Genomic DNA, 20,598 nt, shown 5'->3' with positions numbered 1-20,598 from the left:
GATATTCTACTGGAAATGGAGTAGCTCGGTGGCGCAGCGGTAAACGCGCTCGGTCTGCGATTGTTGAAGTTAAATAACTTTCGCAAAGGCCGGTCATAGGATGGGTGACCACAAAAAAAAAAGTTTTCATCTCGAGCTCCTCCGTGCTTTCAAAGGCACGTTAAGCCGTTGGTCCCGGCTGCATTAGCAGTCTTTTTTTTGTGATGTATCCCCACCGGGAATCGAACCCGGGACCTGCGGATCGCGAGCCCAACGCTCAACCACTGGACCACGGATTTGTTAGTTGGTAGTTAACGCACTACTTGGCTGGACAAGTGCATCGCATCTGAGGTAAACGTACAATACGTCACGTGAACAAAGACTAGAATTCGTTTAACGCGAATCATACTTTTGGGCGGATGATTTTGTGTGATTTTTTTCAACTTAGTGCATTAAATTCGCAGCGAATAATTAAGATGTATTCTTTTGTTTGAATTTTTATACGTCTGGCGAATAGGCACCTAATACCTATTATTGTTATTAATAAAATATCCTGCGTGGATTATATAAATCTAGCTTGAGCTCCCTCATCCAAATCTCTGCTGCATCCGTCACAAAATTCAGCTCGGCTATGCCACCTGGGAACCGGTGTAGAGGGCACTCGTTCACTATGTGAAATAGAGTTTTATCCGAGTGCCCTATTTATGTAGGTGATGGTTCGACTTTCCGTGGTTGGTCCTACACTGGTTCAGTTGGGTCGAGAATAATAATAGTATTTATTATTATATTATATAGGTACTTATCATTATTTATTATAATGATACCTATGAGTATTGTGGACCTAGGTACCATAGAAATAGCGTTATCCTTTCCCGTACGTTTTAAGGCTGATTTTATATTTTAGGTACGCTATATTCTCTCTGGTGCTTACCTAAAATTCAAACTAAATGAATGAGGTTACGGTACCAATTTGTTGTTGGAATTTTAGCTTCTTTTTGATACAGACATTTTCAGATAGCTACCTAAGAACTTCATACAAAATTCAGTCATTTCTAGCGTTACTTTTAACATTTTTTTTTAGTTCACTACTATATATGCCGCAGCCAACTATCTTCATTACGTATACATCTTTGCGATAATATTTGTCTATGTACACTCTTATCCTATTAAAATAATTTGGTATATATTATAATGTATATTTTGGAATTGAATTTGAATATATATACCATTAACACATGTTTATGAAATACGATGTTCGTGCGTCACCCAACAGGGTCCACATAATATCAGCGTCGTGGTTCACGCCGCGACTTGTGCTGAGTGAGGCCCTTTTATCTCAGGTCGTCCACCACCACCTTATGGTCATTTCGACAAACTTCCGTCTTGCTTTTTTGTAATTGTTTTAGTGGAAATTTGATATGATGTTGTTGTCTTTTTTTGTGTGTGGCGTCCTTTTATAATAAACTTTTTCTATTCTATTCTATTCATTTGCCGTTTAATTACTACCTCTCCCTTTTACTTAACAACAACGTTCAACTAACGCACTGAATAATATTCAATCATTTTGTCAAACAGCTAGGTCTATGACTTGGAGTGACAACGTTTAACTACTTGCCTACCCAAGTTATATTATTTTAGCGCGTGGCGTTTAAATATATTGTTATTATTTCTTACTGTTTGATTGAGTTAACAAAAAAATGCAATATGTACATAATCATGCTGTATGGTGATAAAAATGAAGTAATTAATGAAAGTAAAAAAGACAATCCATCATCCCCATCATCCTAGCATTATCCCGTTTTTTTTTTCACAGAGTCCGCTTACCTAATCTGAAGATTTGACAGGTCAGGGTTTTTTAAAGAAGCGACTGCCTGTCTGACCTTCCAACCCGCGCAGGGAAAACCAACCAAATACAGGTTAGGTCACATACCTCCGAAAATGCGGGTTTCCTCGCGATGTTTTCCTTCACTGTTGAGCACGTGATAATCGTCTATGATCCAAACATGAATTCGAGAACAAATTCGACAATCATTGGTTTAGGCTTGTGCTGGATTAGGACCTGCGACATTAAAGTGAGAGGCAAGTGTTCTACCAACTGGGCTACCACGGCTTCAAAAAAGAAATCCGTAAAAAATAAATTAAAATAAATAGCTTTAACGTTGATAAAGTTAGAACGTCTTCGTTACAGCTTTAGCTAATTAATTAATGAGAGTGTTTATGCTTATCATGGAATTTCAGAGTTCCGTATCAAAATGTGAAATAACTAATTATTACAGTCTGGCACCAGGTTTGATGAGGTCAGTCACCCACATGGAAATTAGAGAGTAATTATATCCAGTAATAGAAAGTAATTAATATAAAAGAAGGACAAATATGAATAAGAAATGTTTCATTGCGTCCATGTGTTCGAACAAAATGTGGTGTCATTTATTCTATGTAGGATGATGAAAAAAAAAATCTAATCACACCACCACCAACCGTGATAGGAAGTAGTCTTTTGACAACATGGATCTGCCCATCAATGAGGAACTTTCCAGTTTACGTTCCTTAAAAACACTATAGATGTCGCTGTAAAGAATTTCCTTGGTTCAGCCTCCTAATTTCATGGATAACAGACATACATTGTATTTGTGGGAGACACGGCTTACGTGCCTCACTTAGCAGGGTCCACAGAATACCAGCGTCGTGGCTAGCGCCGCGGCTTATGCTGAGTGAGGCCCTTTTATAAAGGACACCACCACCATCGTTGACCAGTCCATACAATCAATTATTTGTATTTCTCGTGTATGTTGTTTTTATTATGTGTTTTGTTTGATTGTAAGTTGTGTGTTACTCCGTGTTTTAAATTATATATTTGTTTTGTATTTGTTACTGTGGTGTCCCTTTATAATAAACGTTTCTTTCTTTCTTTCTTTCTTTCATACTTATTCATTTAGTTTTGTCATCCTTGTTTTTGGGTATAAATGATGATCATTTTTATAACACCCACGCACAATTACATCTTCCACCCATTATTATTCTGATCAAAATAAGGATAATAATAATATAAATAGCAACGTAATTCTATACATAATCTGATCCAAATGTCAAGCAACAATTATGCTATTACGTTATATTTTTACATAATTATGGACCCGAGTGATTAGAAAATACGTACTTATTACGGTAAATCTTTACAACGCCGATTTATTTTTGGAGAACGTAGCCTTAAAAGTTCCTCATTGACTTTCACTCGCAGTAATTTTAATTTTTCTAGTACCTAAGTAACACTTAAAGTGTTTTCTCAGTCATCTTTCCTTGTTAAAATTGCATTAAGAGATTAATATCTCAGCATAAAAATATACTTTGACTTTTAGAAGATAATCCATTTTACTTATTCTCCCCGAAATTCTCCGAATTCAGTGCATTTATTTTGAACATTTTCACACAATAGAATGACAAAGTAAGGCTCTATATCATCTGAACAAAAGTAAGATTCACGTTAAATTATAGCCTAGCATAAAGTATTTCCAGTAAATATATTGTGTTTTAAATTCAAAAAATATCCTTATTCAGTAGGTAACATAGTTACACTTTGAGTCGTCATTTTTACATAACGAACATCTCATCCGCCTAAAACTCTACAGCTTCTAACAACTTGCATAGCCAAAAAAAGAAGAAAAAAAGAAACTGCAACGAAAACGTCGGCACAGGGCCTTAGACGTTCTTTAAAATAAAATATAAAATATTGTTATACAATTTTGTAATAAGGCTGATTAATATTTACAAATAAAGACATAACTGTCAGTCCAATCTCATGCATTCATTAATTGTCACATAATAGGTAAATATAAATGGTATGAATGGTACGTAAAGACTTACGATATCCTATTTCCCAGTCATGATGCTCTCTATTATATATAAATGACAACTTTATTTACCTACCGGAACTTCTTCTTCTATCGTGTGGGTTGTGAAGTGGAGTACAAATCTCATCAACCCTGGTGTCAGGGTTACTATTGAGCCGCCTTCTTCTTCTTCTATCGTGTGGATTGTGAGGAGGATTACAAACCCCATCAACCCTGGTATCAGGGTTAATACTGAGCCACCACAGGCCCCTGATATGACTCGTGTGACGATTACGTACTTACATCATTAAGTAATAACCGGGCTTAACGTGCCTTCCGAAACACTTACTTTTGGACAATCAGGTGATCAGCTTGTAATTTCCTAACCAAACTAGGGATCACAACGTGATTTTTGCGATTTGTCTCCACCGGGATTCGAACCCGGGACCTCTGGATCGTAAGCATAATGCTCAACCACTGGACCACCGAGGCCGTTTGAGACGCCAAAAGCCCCTTACATGGCCGGAACTAATACCTTATTTCGAATCTTCAAAAGACAATGCTCGTATTTCACATATTAGAGGTATATCTCATATTATTATGTTAATAATTGTAGCATGTTTGTTTCTACGTGAAGGAAGCATTCATTGAGCATTATTAGAGAAAACCCTAAGGGACCTTTCTCAAAACGCTTTTCTACATCATGTGATGTGATGGATGGACGTACGAGTTTGCCAGTATTATACATGTCAGTTGTTACACATTTTCATACTAAAGTTCGACATTTGACCATTTTTTGCACTCATAACTTATTTCTTACTTATAATGTTCCGTGAAAAGCATATCAAAGAAAAAAGGAAAGGTTCTCATCTACTCTTTATTCAGATTGTAACCTAGTTTTAAAAACGCTTAAATCACATCACGCCACGGGGAAGTCCTCTACAATTCATCCATACAAGCGCAAAGACACAGCAAATAATGTACATAATGTTTTTTTAATCTCTACCTACATTAAAGAGTAAGAGCAAAAACTAAAAACGCGGTTCCCACGTACATTCTAGAATGCGCTCGTTTAATACTACAGTAGCTCACTCAATGTATCACTAAGAAATGACACGTTTTCCTTCTGTTTACATCGATTTCGCGAAAGTCTGAATTGGGTCAAAATAAATTATTAAATTATGATTGCTAAATAAAGACATTTAAAAACCAAAGAAAATCATTTTATATTTATGAATAACTGATTTATGAATTTTAATCAAGAGAAACTTAATAATAAGTCCAACATTTTTACACGTTTTTCTGTGGTTTTCGTCACAGTGTGCTTTTTCCTTTTTCATACGAATCCCATGGTAATTTCGTGTTTTGACGTTTAGTAAAACGTAACTGATTTGACTTGTTGGACACTAGTCTATTAAGTCGGCTTTAAGTCACAGATATATGAACTATATTATATGAAGCTCATGATGTGACTAGTGATGTGCAGATGCTTAATAATTTTAAAAGCAGCCAGTGTCTTTTCTATTAAAGAGTTTTCACAACGGGAACATGGCCACTTTGGAAACATTCTCGGGAGCCGCACTTTGCTGGATATGACGTATGTTATGTTTCAAGATATGAGAGATCGCAACAATCAAAATATACAGAGTGAGTGTTCCGGATAAGTAGTTAATGCCATCTGCGGAAAATCTACAAAAAGTCACGTCAAAAACGACAGCGTGAATGTGAAAATATGCATCCAAATGGAGCCAATAATATAATGCAATACAAAAAATAATAATTAAGCCAGTAACAGTAAATCACCAGTAATCTCTTCTGAGGCTGAAATGAGTAAAACATGAAAAAACCACTGGCGCGTTTCAAATGGTTGCATCTTTAAAGGTTGATTCTCGCGTGTCTACGTCTGAAAGGGACTAAATTAACCATTTCTTCTTATATTTTCTTCCGTTCTCTCCTTAAAAAGAGATTTAAGAAAATATTTTCTTCTGTATGCTTTCGAAGTTCTTGATGCAAACATCATGAACAACACAACATATCAAAATCTCTGGTAACTTATGCGGGAAAGTATAACAATCATAAACATCAACCCTTATATTTTTTTTATTTTATAATATTGAACATGTCATGTTATTGTTTTATTGGCATGTCATGGGAGCAAGCTACAGAGGCTGTAAAAGATTGCGGGGAGTGGAAATCTGTTATTCGAGCCCAAATTCCAACAGGGGTTACAAGAATTATTTTAGGGGTTACAAGAGATATTAGAAGAAGAAGAAGAATATTGAGCGTTTTGGAAAGCGTGGGTGGCCGGAGCCTAGACGTAGGGGCTTCTAAAAAAACTTAAAAGTATAATACACCGACTAGCCATTATTTCTGTGTGCACTCAAAAAAGAAAAGGCTTTCGCGTAGTAAATCAATAAATATACCCCCAATAAGATCCGACGATACAAAAAATCTTGCACTGCGTTTTTATTTTATAAGGTTTATATAATGTCATGGCCCTAATTCCTGCAGGCCCCTCTTAATTTTATTTTAAATTATACCCGCATTTTTTTATATCCACAAAAAAGGAGAGGGACAGCAGATTTATATCTCTTGTCGGTGTAGCATTAGCAATGCAAATTTTTAGGGAAAAATAGGGCAGTGGTTTCCCTCTTGCTTTCCGCCCAAACACGACGGGAGATTGACAACTGTTCATTTTAAAATGAATGAATAACCCGGGCGAATTGTATGGGCGTCTCGCTGATATGCAACCTGTTTAGCGTGGGCTGTCAATTTAATTCTGACGGGTTATTGGTCAATATAAAATTATGAGAGAGTTTTTTTACATTTCTGCGTAAAATTGACGTGTTTTCCTTTATTTATAATTAAAAATTAGAAAAGGAATTTAAATATTAAAAATTAGAAAAGGAAAGGGACGGGTAATCACCCGTCCCTTTCCTTTTCGGCGGATAAGAAAATGACAGGTACTTATTATAACTTAAAATAAAATTAGATGATGTGTACTGGAATCAGCATCATGTATTTGTAAATTACATTATTATAATAGGTATAATATAATAGGTACTCAAAAGATACATTTGGTATTTTAGTAGGTTATTTATAATTGATTATTGTCTTTAAAATTATGTCTAAAACAAGTGCCAGAGTATTTTTGTATATTTACTTTTAATCCTGAGAGAAAAATCTTGAGTTTTGTATTTTCCCACCATCTGCCTATTAAGAACGAGGACATACTTCTATGACATTCAATAAGAAATGTGACCAATATAAAAAAATGCGATGTAATTTACGGTCCTACGGAGACTAAAAAGCTAAACCGGACCATTTACATTGACCGTAAAATAAAACGTAAACAGCTTTAAAAAAAAATCTTGCATAATGTAGTAAAATATCTACGCATTAAAAGGATTTAATGAGTTAATTAAAACTTTTTTCTCTCGTGAGCTTGTTTCTCGCATGAAACTAAGGATAAAAGTCACAAGCTTGGTAATTGGTGTCTTTTTGGAAATTATCATACACATAAAATAAGCTGACGAGAATCCGTCAACGTTGTTTCATAACGGTACTTTCCAAACTCATTTTGTTATATATGAACCTAAAACGAACATTCTAAATTTAAATAACCAGAGTCATTTATATTTAAAATAGATGTAACATAATGATACTTTTTTTTAGTACGTAGTACATTTTAAGTACACGGTACTAAAGTTTTAATTGCAAAAGTGACCGTAATTGTATGATAATAAGTTATTATTTTCTTATTTTGTAAGCAAATGTAAGTAAATTGTCGTTGAAAATAGAACTTAAAATATTGTTTTGTGTGCTTACGTCACATATAAAATAAATTCTACAAGACTGCTTCATTACGGTGTGCTTGTTAGGTTAGGTTAGCCTCCTCAAAAAGAAAAACAGAACCCTTATGGAATCACTTTGTTGTCCGTCTGTTTGGATTTTTTTTGTTTGGGAACGGGTGGAGGGATCAAGTTGAAATGAACATCTAATCTAATCATCTACTTCTGTGTACGTCAAATAAATCAACGCAACCCAAAGACACATACATTTGTAGCCTTATTTCCGCACATTATGTAGCGGAATAAAAACCTATGAGGTCCCACAGATTTAAAATCATGAAATTTGGCACAAACGAAGGAGTTACAGCAGAAGTAAGGAAAAAACAATATTTATCTTTTTGCGATTACAAACTGATTTGCACTTAGTTGACTAATCGTGACCTACGTCGATGTATGGAGACAATAGTTTTTCATCGACAAAGTTAAAGCCTCAAAAAAGATTAATTTTCCGCAATACAGATTAGATCCTAGTGCGAAAGTGGGCCGTGGTCGGCCGTCCAATGGTATGCCTATAGTAATACCGTGAACATGCTGTATTTTATTATTGTACTTTTTCTATAGTATTTCAACGCAAAATAAATATTTTTTATTAATTTTCGTCGACAATTAAAGATTACTATGGGGCACTCACCTTTGTATTAGCAACTTAAGGAATACTCAAGGCACTCTATAGATCACCGATCGAAACAACAAAATGTTCTGGTAATTATTTTGGAAAGGTTTATAACCTCTGACATTGAATTGGTTCTCTTCCGCGTCCTTTTGCCTTGGATTGTTTCTTATACTGAGGTTTTAAAGTCATTTCATATTTTTTTGTCATAATTTTATAAATCTTCCTTGTGTCTTCTGCAGTTTTTAACTGCTTACTACCTACTTTTTTGTTTGAAAATGAACACACGTCCGCAAATTGAGATATTCAATATTAATCATCAATATTACCTATATTGTTTTTTATGTTGTGTTTGAAAATAATCCGAAATAAATAAATGAAATAACGTTTGTATCTTCCTCACATTTCATTAAATTACAGATCAACAGCACCATTTCATAAAATTTCAAACAGTAAGAAGGTACATAAAACTTTTTCTAAATAGGTATGGGAAACAGTTAAAAGGAAAGTCGAAAAACTTATTAAAAACTTACCTTATCTCTCGATAGATATTCACCAAAAAGTTTCTGAAACACTTCACTCTCAGTTGTTTATGTCACTATAAGTTGTATCTTCCACATTTAGTGTAAAATTAAAGGGTATTTTATGTCACAGAACGTGTTTGAAAGTTCGTCAATGTCGGCCTTTACGAAGAACACGCGTCCTATCCGCGTCGGATCTCGCTAACAACTGATTACTACCGACCTCAACGACTGAAACTTCACCATCTAGGTACTCTTCCTTCACACAACATAATAATAGTGACTGACAGCCAATGTTTTTTCAGCTGCAACCTTGTAATCTACCGACATTCCTATTCGTCTTTTCCAATACGTATCCGTACAAGAGACGTTTTTAACTCGTTCAAAACGAATAATTTTACGCCTCATCCGTCGATGACAATTCGTACAATCAGCCAATACGGGTTCCGTATTTACCATTAAAATGAAAATAAACCTTGGTTCTTTTCCTAATTGATTGAGGATTTAGGACATGTTCAGTAAACATTCCATAAACTGCCTATATACGTCCCACTGCTGGGCACAGGCCTCCCCTCAATCAACCGGAGGGGGTATGGAGCATACTCTACCACGCTGCTCCACAGCGGGTTGGTGGAGGTGTTGTTACGGCTAATAGCCGGGACCAACGGCTTAACGTGCCCTCCGAAGCACGGAATCATCTTACTTTTTCGGACAATCAGTTTTTAATAAACATTACAATTTGTATAATGCAATATCATATTGTTCATTGCAGCACCACAATAAAGCTACAAAATATCTATATTCAAGCTACACACGCACTTGGCAACGTCCATTAAAATTTTATTGGGTAAATTCCTAGGTCAAAGAAAAATTATGAAATCCTGATTACTAAATAAAGACAGATCTAAAGGTGACAAAAAGGTTTCCTTATTTCTATTTAAGTTATTATGAATTTTAATAAAGAAAAATGGTATAATACACGTAATTGCGACATTTTGTCACGTATTTCTATAACGTCCCAGGTTGCTTTTTTCAAACAAATTCCATAGTAATTTTGTGTTTTGACGTTTAGTAAAAAGTAACTGATTTGACTAGTATTCTTGTAATGTTTACTGAAGAGGCCCGTCGGGAGGCGGGAAACCAAATGAATACCCGTTATATTCCCATATAACGGGTATTCATTTGGTTTGATGGAGAGTGCTAGCTATCAAAAGTTGACGGAGTGATAATTTAAATAGCACTGACAAGGGTGCACTTTGGAGCGTCTGTTGTTTGTTTCGCGTAAATAATGATATCAAGTTGACTTTTCCGTCGTAAAATACATATTTTTGTCTGTTTTTAAATTATTTTCAATTTCATAATTTTGCGGTGGATAATTGATATTTGATATTTACTCAGAATCATGAGCTGAATCATCCCCCTCAGTATTCGGTGCGATGTCACTAACACCCTGTTTGTGTTGGAACTGTTATAAGATTTATATATTACCTATAACTTTTTGTAAATCATAAAAACGGTTTTGTAACCCAACTTTTAGGTAAAAAAATATGTAGAAAACACCTCGTGAAATTGTGATCACGTGTTGGTTTATACCGAATCCTTTACCTCTTGATACGATATACTTTCTCTCTTTCCTTCATTTTTTCCTTCTACGATTTTTTTTATTAACAAATCATGTCGTAGCAGGTGGCCAATCATATTTTTCTCTCCAGTTCTCTAAAGTCTCTATTATCATTTTTTTTCTTCATCTCTTTCCAGCACTTTGTCTTTGACACCGTTTCAGTCCAGCTGCCATTTGAGCCATGTTAAGGGCCTTTGGCGGCTCAATAGTAACCCTGACACCAGGGTAGATGAGGTTGGTACCCCACCTCACAACCCACACGATAGAAAAAGTCCAGCTTATACTCATTCTTCACCAACACCACATCTCAAACGCTTCTGACCTTTTTTTGTCTCTCTGTGTCACAGTCCACGTCTGTTTATTGTTGAATGACAGAATTTTTATTTGTTTTATTTTGAAAAGTGTTCAGTATTTTGATCAAGTCCAATAGCCGTCCTGATTTATATGTATCTATCTACTTACTTATACTTAGTTAAAATGTCTGTGGATTGAGTCGTTAGTTGGATTTAGAGCTGCTCGGTAGTTTGACTAATCCCCCGTCACGCAGACGCGTTGACCCTCGTGTGATGGATAGGCAGCTAACTGAAAAGCAATGTTTCTCAAACTGAAGATTAAAAGCGGCAATATAGGTCAGGCTTTTTCTCCTTGTTCCCGAATCCGGAAGCTTGTGTGTGTGTGTGTGTGTGTGTGTGTGTGTGTGTGTGTGTGTGTGTGTGTTTAAACAAATGAATAGCACGCACGATTGACGAATGTCAAATCGTGCACTTAAATACTGTACAATCATACATACATAAAAGATCACGCCTATTCCCGTAGGGGTAGATAAACGCTAAGGCGTTCCACACTACGATCCTGACACACCACCTTCGCTTCCTCCACTCTCCTTCCTACCTCATTTAGAGTACTACGCTTGACCTGTTCCTGTTTAATAAAACTTACAATTGTAAATTACAATGACAATTTGATGTACATTGCGGAGTGTGTGATCACAAATATTTTGCAGTTTCAAATTAGCTACGTAATGAACACCAAATTGTCGTTGTAATTTACAACTGTAAGTTATTAAATAGGCCCCTGGCCTTTCTTTAAAATCCTGGATCTGATCGTGGCGTGTTCGCCTAGGCCTTCCTTATCCAACTCTACCACTCACACCGGCATTGTAAACCTACACACACATGCATATATTGTTTATGTACTTTGAAGTCCTAAGGCTGTGCCTAGGACGTCGCAAGTTAAACAGAAAACTCAAGGCCGGGTGATCCCAACAGTGAGAAGCTGCAGCCAAAAGCGGAGTGACGTCATCTATTTTCATTAGTCAATACTAACGAAAATTCAATCTAAAGTTGTTTACCTACTTTCGATGCACGTTAGAAGCACATGAACTTGTTATTGTACTAACCATTGTGTTGCACGTGGTGAAGTCAAAGTTGAAATAAAAGGAGCTATCGAAATTGCAAACACGTTTTCTTACGTACCTACATAGTGAACCCACGCTGACCATATATTTCTATCACTGTCTACGGACTGAAAATGGTTTGCACTAATTTGATATCTGATTGGCAGGATTTTACTTCCTACTCTTATAAGTAAGTACGTACAAAGCGTGGGAGGTAAAAAAAATAAATATGGTCGAAGTAATATAGAAAAACTTCAAGGGAGGAAGGTATTTGTCAAGAAATGAACTCAAATACCTATGTGTTTATTAAAATGTAACATATCGTCACGCCTCTATCCCTAAAGGGGAGGTGTATAGTATACAGGGTGTTAGTGACATCGTAACGAATACTCAGAGGGATGATTCAGACCATGATTCTGAGTTAATATCAAGTGGAATTTTCCGTCGCAAAATTCATGTTATTTTTTTAGTTTTTTTTTAATTATTTTCAATTCTATACTTTTGCAATAGAAAATTCCACTTAATATTAACTCAGAATAATCAGCTGAATCATCCCTCTCAGTATTCGTTACGATGTCACTTACACCCCATACAAGTACATACAGTAGCCATACAAGTAGGTATGGGTGTTAGTGACACTGTACCGAATACTGAAGAGGATGATTCAGACCATGATTCTGAGTCGATATCAAGTGGAATTTCCTGTCGGAGAAGTCATGAAAATTTTAGAGCTTATTTAAATTATTTTCCGTTCCATACTTTTGCGACGGAAAATGGCCTGAATGATTCCTCAAAGTTTTCGTTACGATGTCACTAACATCCAGTATATAAGTCAGCTATATTTAAACCCCCTGTAATAGAGGATGATCTCATTGCCATTATCCGAGCGCAAATCCTGAAAACCATGTGATATCAATTATCCCCCACCCACCAAGCCCACAAAGCCCATAAACCAACCCATAAAGACGAATTTAGCAAACGATGCATTACTATGAAAAAGTGCGTCAGCTATGCGTCTTAACTTAGTTAAGTTAAGCTTGGCTCTTAACTTAGTTAAGCTTAGCTCTTGGTCTGCAACTCCAACTAGGCACGCTTAGACCTGTCGTCTTCATTTTTTTTTCGACTGAGAGACCTCAGCGCTTCCCATTTTTCGGCCAACTAGTTAATAATGCTATTTGCGGCAAATCGACAATAAGTTACGTCTAACAGAAGGTCTACAACTGGTATTAAATCTGGTTTTGGTGTAAAATTAGATATATAGCGACACAGAAACCGCTACCTTTCGGTCGGGTTAAGTAGCTACAGTTTCAAATAGGAATACATAAATAGAATCGCTATATTATATGCTCCACAGTTTTGTATTTAGCCTACACGATTTGGCCCATCAAAGGAAAAGTTTCTGATAGCAAATCAAAGTTCGTTCAATAAAAGTTTGTTATAATCTAAATGTGTCCGTAATATTCTGCAGGTCAGATGTTAATATTAAACTTTTGCTATTAGTAAGCAGTATTTTTGGTAAGTAATACCAAAATCTTGTTATCTATAATGGCATATAAATGAATGTATTAAGAATATAAAGACGTGCCAATGTATGTGGGGTACATTTTAAAGGTCATTTAGGCAATTTTAGAGGCAATTTTCAACGTTCAGTAAGCATAATGCGAGAAGCCTACATTGAGAAATAAAAGCGAATATAAACTTAGTTATAAAACGTTTACTGTCACTTTACCGCGCAAATTTTCCTGAAACTGAAAGCCACTAAAGGTGTCCACGAGACCATTTGATTAAACCATTTGACAAGACAAGAATACCGGAAAGAAGGGATAATGAAAAGCGCCGTCGGGTAAAAACAAATTTAGATGAAGTATATTTTTATACACTACTTAGATATTAGGGTAAATATAGATAGCGATTCGGCTCACCACCTACATATATCACGTTGGTCTAACAGAAAGCTCGGTGAGATGTGGGTACTTATTTCACCTACCGATGGATGTATATCTGACTACCCCAATTGGAATACAGTCGTGAACTTATGTTATGTTAAGTATTATTGTTCTTAGTTAGGAGTACTCTTTACTTTTGTTTTTATTTTTAATTTTATTTCTGATCTCTATAATTGGAAGATTCTAAAGATACCTAGAGTTTAAGATACTTACATGTTTAATTCCTGATCTCTTTAAATTTAAAATGTATTATTATGTTCCTATTATTATTATTTATTTAATTCAATGTATATAGGTACCTGAGTCTCCACCGGACTTTGTATTTTTAATCTTTGCGCAAAAAATGTTATACCATAGGGCTACTGCGATACAGGGGAAACCCTAGTGCAGGGCCCGTTATTAACTTGTGTTAATTTTACTTTATTTGGTAAATAAATATTTTTTACTTTTACTTACTTTACTTTACTTTTGTAGCATGTATGAAAATTGAGATAAGAGTAGAAGAAGCGACAGTTATATTATATCAGTTGTAGTAAGTTTAATTCTGTGGCGTCCTCCTACTCCTAGAATCTAAATACCTACTCTAAATAGACGTGATTTTTTGCATGTAGGTATACTAAGCATGACATTGTTTAAAGCATTTACAGGAAATAATTTTGATTAGTACTTTTTTACCTATTATGTTCATGTGTTGTGTAAGTTAAGTATGTTCCTATTATTGTGCAATACATACTAATATTATAAATGAGAAATTGTATGTGTATGTCTGTCTGTTTGTTAGTCCGTCTTTCAAGGCAATACTGAGCGACGCACTGACATGATTTTTTAGTGGAGATAGTTGAAGACATAGGCTACTTTTTGTCTCTTTCTAACCCCCCACTTCCCTAAAATGTAGATTGATAGTTTGTGTGGCGCATTCTCCAATTTGCGAGGTAATAAGCTAATTTAAGTAGATAGTAGGTAAGTATATATCCAGGAATATCGTGCTCTGAATCAATGAATGCCTATTGAATCCATTCAACACCAGACGAATCTCTGTAATAGAACTTTATCAGTTTGATTGGAACAGAGCGGCCTCATTAAAATTGAAGTCACGGAATTTCTGTCAAATTAACGAAAGTTTTGATTAGAAAATATTTTACTTATAAGGAAAGTTATGCGTAAAATTAAAAAAAAACTTTTATGTTGTCAAACATTATCAAGTAACATTCTAAGAACTCCCAAAACTAATCTTTGTGATAAAAACTGAGATTAGAGTTGAAGAACTGAGAGTAAAGTAGTCTAAGTACAGTGCTTCTTATTTTCTAATGTCCTTCAGCCATCATCGCATTTCCGAATACAAACTAATGCCAATTTCCTTACCTTTCGTTACGAGAATTTAAATTCAAAACCTATTTTAAACACGACGCCGACCGCTTTGTAAACATTTTCTGAGTAATTATATCCTGTAGCTTATCACTGTAAGTTATTTTCTGATAACTTCTGACTCTGCAATAGAGTATGTGTACATGGGTTGTGAGTTATATACCTCTGTGAGAGTTTAATAACAATTGGATGGATTCTTCGCTCATACGTCACTTAGAGAACACGTATACTACTGTACCAAAATTTTTGTTTAAACCTACCTACATCATGGCAAAGTGTAATAAGTGCAAAAAAGTAATCACCAAAAAGCAAGTGGGATTGGCCTGCAGCAGGTGCGATATGGTTGTCCATGACACCACCGTGTGTAGTGGTCTTACCACAAAACAACTTGCAACACTTAGAGCAACAGAAACGTTAGAGTGGAAGTGCAACGACTGCCACCTTTCGTCAACGAGAAGATCTTCGTTCCTGTCGGCCACGGAGCTCGACGATGATGGAGAAAGAGGTGAGGAAGAAGAGATGGCAACGCCAGGTGTGGGGGTAGATCTAAAAAAAATACTTGAGAGCATTACCAAAGAAGTCCACAAGATTGTAACAAAGGAGCTTAATGCAATCCTGAAGTCGGTAAAATATGCGAGCGATAAAATCGATGAGTTTGACGTTTGTATTAATGCAACTACCGAAAAAATAAAAAGCTTAGAGCGGAAACAAACAGCAATAAAAAATGAGAACAAACACCTCGATATAAAGGTTGCAGCACTGGAGCAACGGTTAGAGATTATGGAGCAAGCAAAGCTAACCACCTATATTGAAATTGCAACAATTCCCAAGGAAAACACAGAAAACATACAAGAAATGGTCAGAGATATTGGAACTCAGCTTAAGTTACGGACAAATATAGATAATGATGTGCGTATGTGCAGACGTCTACCAGAACGCAAAGGTCAAGCCGGACCCATACTAGTGGAGCTAAAAGACGAAGAGACAGCAGCGCGGTGGATAACAGCGGGTCGTGCTACAAAGATTGTAGTGTCAGACGTGCTACCGAATATGAGAGGAGAAACTGCATCTGACAGAGTATACATTCGAGAAGCCCTCACAGTCCGTAACAAATACCTACTCGGAAAAGCAAAATTTGACCTGAAAAATACATTCAAATTCGTATGGTGCAAATACGGAAAAGTGTTCGCCCGTGCCTCTGAGAAGGAGAAAATCTACCACATCAGAAGCGAGGAGGATATCAAATCACTCACAAACACAGGCCGGGGTAACACACAAAACAGAATGGAAGGCAAAGATGAGTAGATTTCTTGTTTCCATTCTTTCTTCCCTTTGATTAAAAAAAATATATATGTAGGTACCTCATTTTAATTTTTGAAAAATGGTTAATTTAAAAGATAATGTTATTGAACTGTTCGACTGTATAAATATCAACGATTTCCTTGATCACCTACCCGCGAGGAAGTGTCAAAAACTAATATGCGTCCACGTAAACATAAGATCGACATTAAAAAACTTTAGTAAACTAGAGCAAATTGTAAGTTCATGTAATTGTTTAATCGATGTAATTGTTGTCACGGAAGCGAATATTTCCAATAAAATAAGCTATCTATACCAGATGGATGGATATACTATGTATACACAGCTAAGGAAAAACCGAAAAGGTGGCGGTATTATTTTATTTATACTCAACAAACACAAATTTCAACCACAAAAGTCAACAACTATACATTTTGAATGTTTAACTGGGGAAATAATAACGCCAACGAATTATGTCTTATCTGTGTGTGCAGTGTACAAACCACCAAATAAAAGCGAGCACTGTTTTGTAAAAGAACTTGAACGCACTTTGTCATCGTTACAGAACACCGACTTGATTCTACTGGGAGATATGAACATCGATCTTAAAAGCAAGGACGCAATACAGAAATCATACATGGACATGTTGGCCGGGTACGGCCTCGTTGGCGGGATATCCGATTATACCCGGATTGAATGCAGGAAGGAGTTGGTAACTAAATCCTGCATTGATCATATATTTGTTCGGTCCCGACTGCGAGACGTTTACTCGGGCGCGCTCAGTACTGTACTAGCTGATCATAGAGTGACGGTCGCTGCGGTGTATGGAATACCACAAATACAGGCTGCTCCTATATATGTCCCCAGAATCAATAAAGAAATACTCAAAAATGAACTAAACAATATTGACTGGAGTACACTGAACAACATGAGGTGTCCACAACACATTTATAATACCATTAGGAATAACTTATTGGAATGCTACAAAAAATCAAAATATGTGCATAAAGTAACTGGATCAAAACGAAATACAGACCCCTGGATAAATAGTGCTATAAATAGAGCTTGTGAAAAGAGAGATTATTTATTTTTGGAATGGAAAAAAGATACCAAAAATCAAATAGCAAGAATAGAGTATAACAAACAAAGGAATAAAACACATAAAATAATTGAAAGTCATAAAAATAAATTTTATATACAACTACTATTAGATAATAAAGATAACATAAAAAAACAATGGCATATAGTTAATCAAATTTCCGGAAAAATAACAAAGTCAATAGATGATACAATTTTAAAAGCATTTGGAAAAAATGGCACAGTAAAACAGATAAGTAATGAATTTGCAAAACAATTTAAAGATAATGTTCAACAAATAATACCCAAATGTAAAATTAAACTTTTAGATGAAAAACAGTATAGAAGACCCTTGGATAGATCTATGTTATGCCCTGAAGCAACTAATAAACAGATTCATAAAATCATAACATCCTTAAAAACTAGGAAATCGCCAGGGTTTGATGGGGTTAGAGCTTTGGACATTAAAGCAATAGCTGACAAAATGTCAGCGGCTATAGCAATCCTTATAAACACCAGTCTTAAAACGGGTGTCTATCCAGACGAGTTAAAATTAGGGTTGGTTAGGCCTGTACACAAAGGCGGGGACAGCAAAGACTATGGAAAGTATCGACCAATAACTATGCTACCTATCGTTGATAAGGTCGTAGAGAAATACTTTAGTGACCGTATACATAATTTCTATCACCAACATGGTGTCTTGTCCCTAAATCAATATGGCTTCCAACCTAAAAAAAGTACCACAATGCTCCTATCACGTTTTTCTGATAATATTAATAAGTACTTGGACGATAAAAAACACGTGTTACTGATATTTATAGACTACAGCAAGGCTTTTGACACATTGAGGCACGACACACTATTAGAGAAGCTTGATGACACTGGAGTCCGAGGACCTGTTTTGGAGTGGTGTAAGAGTTATGTTGCTGGAAGATCATATCAAGTTAAAATAGGTACTGCGCTTAGTAACAAGGTAAATGTCACGGAAGGAACAGCACAGGGCTCGGTATTGGGTCCGTTACACTACCTAGCATATGTAAACGATCTAAACAACCTCATTCAACTCTGTAACGTTTACCAATATGCAGATGACACCTGTATTGTATCCGCCGATAGAAATGTGGATACAGCTAATGCAAACCTACAACACGATTTTGATCTAATCTGTAAATGGTCACATGACTCAGGTCTAGTACTAAATACAGAAAAAACCAGACTCATCCACATTCACTCCAGTCACAGCAAAACATACAAGGACGTTAAAATAATAGCACATAGTCATGACTGTTTCCACTTATCTTTAAATAATGCTTTTGTAAATTGTAATTGTCCATCTCTACAACAAGTTAATGAGCATAAATATTTGGGTTTAACCATTGACAACCGGTTTAACTGGGGCCAACATGTTGATAATGTATGCGCCAAGCTCCGGGCTGTCATGGCAAAATTTTACGTCATCAAAAATAGAATTCCGTATCGAACTAGGATAACTATTTACAAAGCATTGGTGGAAGGTGTAGTATCTTATGGCCTCAGTAGTTACGGTCGTACATTTAAAACATATCTCGAGCAGATCTACAAACTTCAAGTAAAAATTTTAAAACTTATAATTCCTCCTAAAATTAAGGAAAACATAAGAAACAATTTGGAATTATTCACCTTCTGTAATACACTACCTGTATATTATGAATTTAAATTAAACGTTCTAAAAGAACAATTCTTCAGAACAGAAATACAACACATCAAATTTTCAACGAAAATAACTAGACAGACTGATAAAAACTTACTTACTAAGCCACGGTATCGAAATTTCTACGGGAAAAGAACGTCTGAGTATATTATCCCAGACTTAATGAATAAAATACCGATTGAAATAAAAAAAACAATAACAGGCCAAAATAAGGCGATAATTCTAAAAAAGGAAATATTCAAACAAATGTGTCATAATGTTATAAGTACAATTTAGATAGTAGGTATAATTAATTATAACAAACCATGAAATACAACTACCTATGTATTCAATCAACTTATGGCTCTGCCCACCTCAGTGGGAATGAGGGCGTGATTTTACGTTTGTAGGTAAATGGGACGCGTTAAAACATCCTGTATTCGCAGCGTAAGACCGGTTTGTTGATGAGCGACTGCATGTAGCAGCGTATGCCTACTGACGGTCAATGTGTGATTTCTGTTTGCTACCTACCTGTTTTCTATTATAATTAAGTAAGCACCTCGGTGAATGGTAAGGATTTGTTTTGTGTAAGTTCTTTAAATGTAATAATGTGAAAGCGTGGCGAATGCCGAAGATGAAGGCATCGAGACAAACCTGTTTAGGTTTAGCGATGTTTGTAAATAATGTATGTGTAATTTATGAAGTGTTATAAATAATAAAAAAAAAAAAAAAAAATTAATGTCAGGTATAAACATTCAAAACTTCACTATTCCAAATGAGCCTTACTTTCCATTCGTATTAAATGCTATCCGAAAAAAATATAAGATAATGTGACCATGATAATAGAATTAACACGGGATATTTCAAATATCTTTACTCCTTATATTTTCACAAAATCCTCAAACCCGACCGACATTGCACCATAGACTCCCTTTCTTACTTCTAAACAATCAAATTTCTATTCATTATCCTTCCATAGTATTCTCATTTTCCTTCAGCTACTATTACAGTAAGAATGAATAAGTATATACGTATTATGTATTGATACCAATTCCCAAATTAATTGAAAGGGTTCTTTATTCGTTTAGTAACTGGCTCCCGTAGAGAGAACGTCGAATTTTATGTCAATTTGACGTATCTGAATTGAGTTGCTATGATCGTATAATATCTTTATGGTGCTATGGAGATAAAATGTATTATTTATTTTCTCAATCTTGAGTGCGATATTGAATGAATACTGACGGACTGAAGGCTGATCGACTGATCGTGTTTCTATAGGCGATTTGATGGATAAAAGAAAAAAATATACAGGTAATAATTTATTACATTTAGCAAATAAATATATCTAATTGACAATGCCCTACTTTAGATACTTTTAGTTTATATCATTTATTCTACTCTGTAATAAAAGGTTTCTAAATATAAATTTGATGTTTC

At 35.4% G+C, this 20,598-nt stretch overlaps 1 protein-coding gene across 1 annotated transcript in view; it reads right to left on the bottom strand.

Moving 5' to 3' along the window:
• LOC126370971 (gonadotropin-releasing hormone receptor) overlaps positions 1–9,022 on the bottom strand; it is a 147,589-nt gene extending 138,567 nt beyond the window's left edge. Inside the window, exon 1 of the mRNA XM_050016143.1 lies at positions 8,801–9,022. The gene's annotated coding sequence lies outside the window, so the exon portion shown is untranslated. The remainder of the gene's footprint in view (positions 1–8,800) is intronic.
• Positions 9,023–20,598: the final 11,576 nt, after the last annotated feature.

This window comes from Pectinophora gossypiella, chromosome 11 (assembly GCF_024362695.1).
Source record: "Pectinophora gossypiella chromosome 11, ilPecGoss1.1, whole genome shotgun sequence".
Taxonomy (NCBI): domain Eukaryota; kingdom Metazoa; phylum Arthropoda; class Insecta; order Lepidoptera; family Gelechiidae; genus Pectinophora; species Pectinophora gossypiella.
Note: the sequence above shows the minus strand (reverse complement) of the source record. Positions and strands in the feature narration are given on the sequence as shown.